Source organism: Stegodyphus dumicola, chromosome 3 (assembly GCF_044657685.1).
Source record: "Stegodyphus dumicola isolate Sdum_Otavi_A_Nest chromosome 3, ASM4465768v1".
Lineage (NCBI taxonomy): Eukaryota > Metazoa > Arthropoda > Arachnida > Araneae > Eresidae > Stegodyphus > Stegodyphus dumicola.
In genome coordinates this window covers 196,119,090-196,128,192 of record NC_140770.1, presented here as the reverse complement: position 1 = coordinate 196,128,192, position 9,103 = coordinate 196,119,090, and positions in this window count along the sequence as shown.

Here is a 9,103-nt window from a genome sequence, read left to right as displayed (position 1 = left end):
ACGAGCCAGTTTCTCTTAGAAAGTCCTCCACGAAGGCATCCCTCCCCTTAGGCAGATAGCCCTCGTGTGCTTTGCCATAATTAAATGCACCACACCACATAGCCTCCAAACAGGATTTTGCGTTATTTCAGTTTTCATTCGAGTCTGTTGTCAGGAAACGTATAATACCATTTTTTTTATATTTAATCTGTTTATTACTAAAAACAAACTAAACTGTTTTAAAGCAATAGGTGCAGTTCTTGAAAATATTATTTTGTTTTACTTTTTAATCTGATTGATTTAAATAAAAATGCAATTAGTTCATAATATATCTAATTAAAATCATTAAATATTTATGTATTTTTTTACTTTTTAATCTGACTGTATATAATAAAAATGCATTTAATTCATCCTATATCTAATCAAAAACGTTAAATATTTTTATAGAATTACATTGCATATTTTTTTCGCTTTTTAAACACACAGAAGATAGTTCCAATGTTAATTTAAAGACATATTTATTTAATATGACAAAACATTTTTCGCTATTTTACCTGGGTCATTTCTATTGACAATCTTTAACTGATAACCCATATTAAATTTTGAAAGAGCTCTTTTGGGCGAAAGTTACGATCTGTACGCTTTCAGATTTTAATTTTTTAAAACTGTTTTAGGTAACTGGTCGCACAAATGACTTTTAATTGCAAAATTTTAAATAGATAGTGTATTATTTTTATTACTGATTTGTTTAATTACTGTTTTACCCCTTTTCACAGTAATTTATGATAATTATTTAATGAACTTACGAAAAGCTTCAAATTCCTTGCATCAGATCATTTTAGATTTACTACTACTATAGTCAAAGGGATACCAACAGATGTTATAAATACAGCTGAATCACTGGCTTACAAATACATAGAGTACTTGTTGTAAGAACTAAGTCTTGAAGAGCCATCGAATTTCCACTTAATAATTAAAGAATGTTTTCCCACTTCTTCTTGCCTAAGCGAATTTGCAACATTTTCTGTACAATAATAAAACTTTGAGAAATGTAATCAAGAAACTGCAACGTCCTCTTTTTTGTGATATTTTTTCTTATCATGCAGACAAAAAAGGTAAAACATACATTTGTATGCTTGACCTATCATGAGAAATAGTCATATTAATCAAAATAAAGGCTTATAAACGAGATCAAACATCATTAGTGGTGGTTCACCATTAGCTGTTTTTGTTGTTTAAGGCGTGAGGAGGAGGACCATTTCAAAGGAGTACTCCGGTATAAGGATGGAGAAAGCTTATGCAAATCAGCCACTGTTTGACGACAGAAAACGACATACGGGTACTTCGGCCATAATGGAGTGCACACAAACTGAAGATGCGTTTCTAGCTATAAATTTCGTACTATAAAAAATGCGATCACGTTGCGCCTCCTCTAACAGATGACGTGTCATCTCCTACAGCCGGATGCGAAATTGAATTTGTCAAATTCCCACTAAGAATGTAATTTATAGTTTTTTTTAAATTTTAATTCCACTTTTTGTTTCTTATGCTTTAATTTCATTAATTTTTTATTAATTTTATTTTTATGAATTTTTTATTAATTTTATTTTGCTGGAGCGGATATAGAGTCCCTGGAGAGTGAACATGGAACCTTCAGGGCTCCGCGGAGCAGAGCCTGGGAACCGCTGATCTAAACTATCAGTATTCGCTAATAAGACGAGATATTTGAGAGGTATGGGCTCAGTCTTCACACATACATTCATTTTAAGGTCCCATATGAAAAATATGGAAGTGTTTTGTGACATCATGGTCATGGACTTTTCTTATATAAATAGATATTTAATTGACTTTTTGAAGCTTTAATTGATTATATTGTACAGGCACATCTGAATCATCCCGTTCAGGAAAAATATTGATGTTTTAATGTCAATATCCGTATTTGTGATGCATTTTTTCTATACAATCATTAATTAATTAATTTTTCTATCTGTATTATATACGCACATCTATCTGTCTATTTTTCTCTATCTATCTATTTAAATAATTACATATAGTGTAGATACAAAATAAAGTATAAATATATCAGAAGTGCCAAGCTGTCTAACATGAAAAAGCACTAATCGAGCATCATGATCCATAAACTTGGAAATCAATCCTGGAACGGGAAACAGAAGTATATTAAAGCGAAAAAAAAAAAAAAAAAACAGTTACATTATAAGGTCTTTTCCCCGCCATTTTAGCATGCCTTCGTGGTGTAGTCAGCACGCTTGACGCGTATTCGATTCCCGGAGAAGGCGTTGCTCATTTTTCATCTCTCCTGCTTCGAATTAACCTAATGTCTCTACAGTGGCGCCGGAACTAAAAGGGTCGTGGATGATGATTCTCCCCACCCAGGATTTGGAAACTGAGTTCTCTAAAAACCCCAGTCGCCCTTTAAAGGGGGAGTATATAAGGTATTTCTCTCGCCTTCTTAGCATGCCTTCGTAGTGTAGTGGTCAGCACACTATTCGCGTATTCCAGAGGACCGTGGTTCGATTCCCAGCGAATGCGTTGCTCATTTTTCACATCTCCTGCTTCCAAAAAAATCCTAATGACTCTACAATAGGGGGGTCTTCATTATTTCACGCCCAAGAGCCATATCGGTAAATTCACAAAGATCCGCGGGCCACATGGTTATCAAAATAATAGTGTAGTCAGAAAATTACATAAAAAAGAGAGGTTTATTTTGCAATGCTACACTTAATTCTAGGCAAAGAGATAGTGTTACAGGTTTGTATATATAGTATATATACATTGGTTCCAAACAGTGAAATGGAAATCGAATTAAAATGTTTTGGAACTTTTTTAACTATGAAAAAAAGTATAAAAATGATTGAACAGAACGATGTTACAAAATGCATTTACAGTATTAAAAAGAAAGAAAGAAAGAAAAGAAAAGAAACTGGCTGGAGATGATAGTTACTTTAGTTTTAATGTGAAATTTGACATTGTTTTTTGCTTGATTAAAACTTCAATATCAGGTTTAATCTGTGCTGTTGCTATTCATAAAGTTTCCTCCAAATGTCTGTCTGTCTGCCGTGTTCTTGTTTTTGATTTTAGGATTTTCATTTAACTAAAAAAGCTGTTCACACATGTAGGTACTGCCAAAGATAGAAGACACGAAGAGTGCATGTTTACGAATTCCTGGATACTAGATAAGATAAGATAAAAAAAATAATAACAAAAAGCTGACAAGGCAATTTTTTTTGAAATAAAAAATTTCTTAAAATTCTTCAGTTTTTCTTTAAGTTCAAATGTAGGGCCACTCGTGACCCGCGAGCCACAGGTTGAAGACCCCCTACTCTAAAAGATAGCAAAATTTGATGACTCAGAATTTACATTTCTATAATTTTATATCTAGATAAACTGCAATAGGATAATGATAAATAAACAATCAAATAGTATATGTATAACGAATAAACAATTAAATAAATGTAATATATCATAGATAGCTGTAAGGATGTAAATAGACAAATGAGTGAATTAATAAGAAAAATATCAGGATACGTTATATAAAAGAATTGTTTCATTTTATATTTTATCGAAAGATCACGTGGATTTAAAAAAATACTGAACAACACACTTTTCATTTACGAATTTCATATCAATCTGTTTTGAACTCTGTGTCTGAATTCTGCACCGAAAGGGAATTAAGGGAAATCAAATTATCTTATTTCTTTTTTCCAGTATTTTACGAACAGCTGTTGCATTTATATGTTTCATAAAAACGGAAGCTAAGGGAATTAAGGGAAATCAAATTATCTTATTTCTTTTTTCCAGTATTTTACGAACAGCTGTTGCATTTATATGTTTCATAAAAACGGAAGCTAAGAAGGCTTTTGGAAGCATTTTGCTTTTCTTTATTTTACAGTTGCTTTAAAAAATGTTTATAATAAGAAGGCAATTATGATATTTTTATAAATATAAGGCATCTGTTTGGATGCATACTGCTTTATATTCCAGTTGCTTCCAAAGTTGGTACCTAACGAACGTTTCAATTAATGTGTAAAGAAATGTGTTCTACAGTTCCTTAAGAAAGCAATTAAACGAGCTTGAGCATACTTAATTTGTAAATCATTAATTAAAGTTTCTTCTTTAACGACTTCCTTTAAGATGAAAACATTAGAAAAAAAGTATGGCAGGATGCAATGAAGAAAGTCAGATGACTTATACAAATGATCTTTCCGTAATGAATAAGCTGCAGAAGTAATGAATTGAGACATGCTTCTTACATATATATACAAAATATTTATACACAACATAAAAATCATACAAGAGCAATTCAAAAAAATTTATTTGGTATATTGAATGAAACTGTCTTATACTGTTGCTTTATAACGAACCCAAAACACCGAATAAAATACCTTGAATTTTTTATGTCCTTTTGGAGTAAGAAATAACGCGATTTCTAGAAATGATATTTCTAAGAGAAGGAAGATAAAAATGATGACAGTAGTGATTTCCTTGGATTTCCCCATACACTTCCAATCCTGATGATTAACTTTGCCCAGAGAAACGCTTCAAAAGGATGAATTTAATAATTTAATATCATATTTCATTTCTAATGAAAAGAATAAACAACACGAATGGTTTCCTATTTTGACGTTAGAAATGTTTTTAGCGAAGCTTGTTATGTTACTCTACGCTACAGCGTACTACTCTACCACGTAACACGTTTCTTCATGTTCTCTACGCTTCTACGTACCTGTCATCCAATACTTAGCAAGTGTTGTAACAACATAACATTGTCTTACACTAGCGATTGAAACCCAAATGTTTACAGGGATCAAGAACCTTCACGATTATCACCGTTGTTCATTAATTATGGTCAGCGGTTTGATTCAATTTTGTTAAATTTTAATCATTTTCCCAAATTTGCTGCAATTCAATATCTTAGTGATCTTATGGATTGACCGCCAACAATCATAAACCAAGTGATCAATGACCAACCTATAGGTCACCTTTGATCAAAATCTTTGAAAGCGTTGGGTTCTTCCTTTCAATCAAATTTTTCAAACGTATTCAAATTTACTCCTCTATTTCATTCTGGGGAACAATAGGATGATCTCCGGTGACTGTCAACTTTAGGTGACCAACAGCTTTGATATGCTTTATATCAAGTTTTATTGAAAGATCTAAATTTTATGCCGCATACTAAAGATCCAATTCCTCCACTGGTGTGAGACAATAAGTATCTTCCTATAAATGTTACCGGAAAGTGACCATCAATTGTAGGCCACAAGCAACATGCGCCTTAATGAGCAACTTAGTATTTTGATTTAGTTTTAATTTTAATATATATATAAATTTACCCTGTATTGATAACCAACAAGCTGACCTCAACTGACCATCAATCTGTAGTCTTGTGACTTTGACAGACTACTGGCAGGCAATGGAGACCAAGGGACTTGGTGGGCATCGGTGTACTTCAATTGAATTTAAATTTAAACTCAATTGAATTTAAATTTAATGTTACCAATTTAGTTTAAATTTAAATGTTAGTCTAAATTTAAAGCATTCTCCCATTGTACGAAATTAAAATCAAGTGACCCTCAGTCTGCAGGTCATCGGAGGCGAGCCATCTTTAAAGGCCTTAATGCGCTTTAATTCCACTTTAATTTTACAATACACAAGAAGTGAGGCCACTTTACACAAAGGACATATAGGTTGACTCCAAGTGACATCAAGAGGCAAGTCAAAAGTGATAGTAGCACTGGCGGGCATCGGGGCTGACAGTAAATGCTCCTAACGGAGTTCTTTTCTTAAGAATTTGGATCATTACTTAATGTTACGTTACTATGGATATATCTTCCACTAGTGTTGGTAAGTGTTGCTGGGGCACGAAGCGTACAATTTTTAACTGATAATTCTACGTGCCTCGTGCACAACCAGTTTTTCAGTGTTTTGATGTTCTGCTAAAAATAAGATGAAACACAAAGCATTGGCTTCCTAATATAACTGCTTTCTCATTATTCTTTCTACATGTGTTTTTCAGCAATAAAAATATTCCAAGTTCATCTATCTAACAGTCAAGTTCTTGCTGCCGGCAGCACTTACAGACAGAAATCTATTTTCAGAAGTGCTTCTTTTTCTTTTAGAGTCGTCTTTCAGAACAATTTCAGAAACATTTAATTATTTCCACAAGGTAAAAATTATCTATTTTGAAACATTCGGCCATCTTGCCACCTCAGTAATTGTCTGCCTGCTTTTAAACGACGGCCTTCGTAGATGACCTTTCAAGAGGAACGTGTTCATATTCAAATTACATATGATTTGGTTTAATTACTTGAATATGGTAAACTAGATGAAGGCTTATATGCCTAAGAAAAGGGATACATTTGTGGAAAACTGGCTCGTATTCATGTCACATATCGGAAAACTGCGAAATTTCCCATGCGGCCAAGTTTTTCTCGTACATAATGTGAAATGTGAATATGAGCCAATTTTCCTAGAAAGTCCTCCACTAAGGCATCCCTTTCCTTAGGCAGATAGCTCTCGGTTCTTTTACCATATTCCCCTGTTCTCAAACCCACCACTTGCAGGGTCTCAAATCCATTTACTGGGATTTGAACCCAGGTCGAACTACCAGTATGCAGCGATCTTACTGTTCAGCTGATTATGGGTTTATATAGATGGGTGGGCGAAACAGGTTATCTCTACTTGTATATTCTGGAAAACTCTTCAGTTCTATTCATCTGTTCACTTGTTTATCATTCAGATGCAACTGAAAAGGCAATAATCTGGAATTGCTGAAAGCGCTTCTGCAAAAATAAAAATCTGCGTCGATTATCGTTGTTTTTCCTATAGTCATATGTAAAGTGTGTTATTTAAATTTCGCACACGTTCGAAAACGATACACATTTACTATACATCGTGCTTATTTACATTTATCGATGACTTTAAAGAATATCTTCTTTCTTTCCATTATCGGAGCTAATCTTTAAAGCATTTGCAAGTCAAAAAATGAGTAGAGTAGAATTTGAACGATTTTTGACAGTTCGATAATATCAATTTTGTGGAATAAGCAGGAGATGTCTGCGCAGCTTAAATTATTATTTCAGCAGCACCTTCTCTAAGACTAAATTTAAAACTCAGTTTCTAAACAGGTTTCTTATTCAGCGCGAAAATGTAAATTAACTTGAAAGAAAAACAACAGAATGTAATGCTATTTCAAACTAACAGCTGTCGTCATTTTTAAGGATTAAAATAATAACTCTAAAAACTTAAGTAATATGCTCTAAAAGAAAGAAATAAAATATTTTAATTTTAGAAGAGTAAATAATTTTTGCTTAAATTTTGTATAAATAAAATGCTATACTAACAAGACAGCATGTCTTGCCAGAAATATGTCGATTAATATTTCTTTGACATTTGAATTCCAACCAAATTAATAAGGTGGGAGGTCTAATAGAATTTACTGAATACATTAAACGTTAACAGAAGCATTATTATAGTTTTTACTTTCAATTTCGTGAAAAGGAATGTTCTTGCTAACCAGATTAAATATTTAAGCACTTGGAGAATACTGAGAAATATTATTTTATTTTAGACATCAGTTAAAAAGTGCTCTGTTAAAAATGGCAAATTATATGCATTATAATGAATTACCTTTTCTAAAATTTATTCAAAAATTATTAAATGGTAGACAATATAAGAAATTTTCTCGTCGGTATTACGCCCGGCTAGCAATCAAAATATCCGGATTTCAAATCTTGACTTAAAGTACGGCTGATTTCTCTAGTTATCTATTCCAAATAAGCACCTAATATCTCTACGTTCCTAACTTTATTTATTTATATTTAATATGCAGAGTGTGATCCGCATAACTATTGATACAAACATATGTAAGTACACTTTGTTCATAAGAGAATACATGATCAGATTGCTTACCTTCATGTAAAAGTTTGCACCAAACAAAGCATAAATGTTCCAGTTATATCGGGTTTACTCTTGGTGCTTAATTTTTTGACAGTAGTGCATGTGCAAACGACGACATGCATAACAGGCAATGAGATGTATTCTACAAATTTCGCTTCTACCTATTTTGGGGGTATCCCTGGTGTAGTAAGAAGCCCTTTTCTCTTTAATTAGAAAACAGAACCTCATAAAATGGTAACACTGAAAAGAGGCTCTTGAGTTGACTCACTGATATTAATTATATTGTATAAAAACATCTTTTGCCTAAATTAACATAAAAAAGTAAATGCAAGAATAAGTAGAAAACAAGCAGCATCAAGGACGGTCTCATTCAGCCATTAAGGCCTCCCAACGGCAGAGTCTCTAAACACTGATAGTTCAGTCCGAGGTTCGAATACCGGTGAATGGTCTGGCATGGACGTTTTCTCGGTTTTCTCATATGAAATGTGTATACGATCCAGTTTTCCTTAGAAAGTCCTCCCTGACGGCTATTCTGCCTCTTAGGCACATAGCCCTTGAGGGCTTTGCCATAATCAAATACACTAAACCAAACCATTCAGGCATCAAACGGCACTCGGTTGAGTTGGAACATTCGCGAGAATTAGAATTTTATGTTATCCTTAAAACTTTATTAGTTTTAAATTATTTAAATAGTAATTAAAGTGTTAACATGAATAATCTACATTATCTTAATGCATTTGCTATATAGCAATAAATGTATGCCTTTATAAAATTGTCATCATTATATTATCTTAATCCATTGTATATACAATATTATCTTTCACTTTTATCATCACTGGAATTTTAATCAGCTTCTTCATATGCATTAAAATTTCTTGACAGCTCTAATACTACTTTGCAATAATTTTAGTAATAGACGCTAGTTTGCGATTAGCAAGATCTTTGTATTTAGTGAACATATCTGAAACATACCCTTTTGTAAACAAATATTAAATTTCCATAGCAAAAAATTCCGCTCCTTGTAACAATGTTTACCTTCTTAGCTTCGCTTTTAAAACTGAACGAATTTTTTTTGCCTGAGGTCCGTTTTCTAGTTTTGATAATGCAGAGCACCTAATAAACGAAATATACTAATTTAATTGAATTGTCCAATCAACAACCCATTATCTTTTTTAATATATTATCATATGTGATCTACGCTTTTATT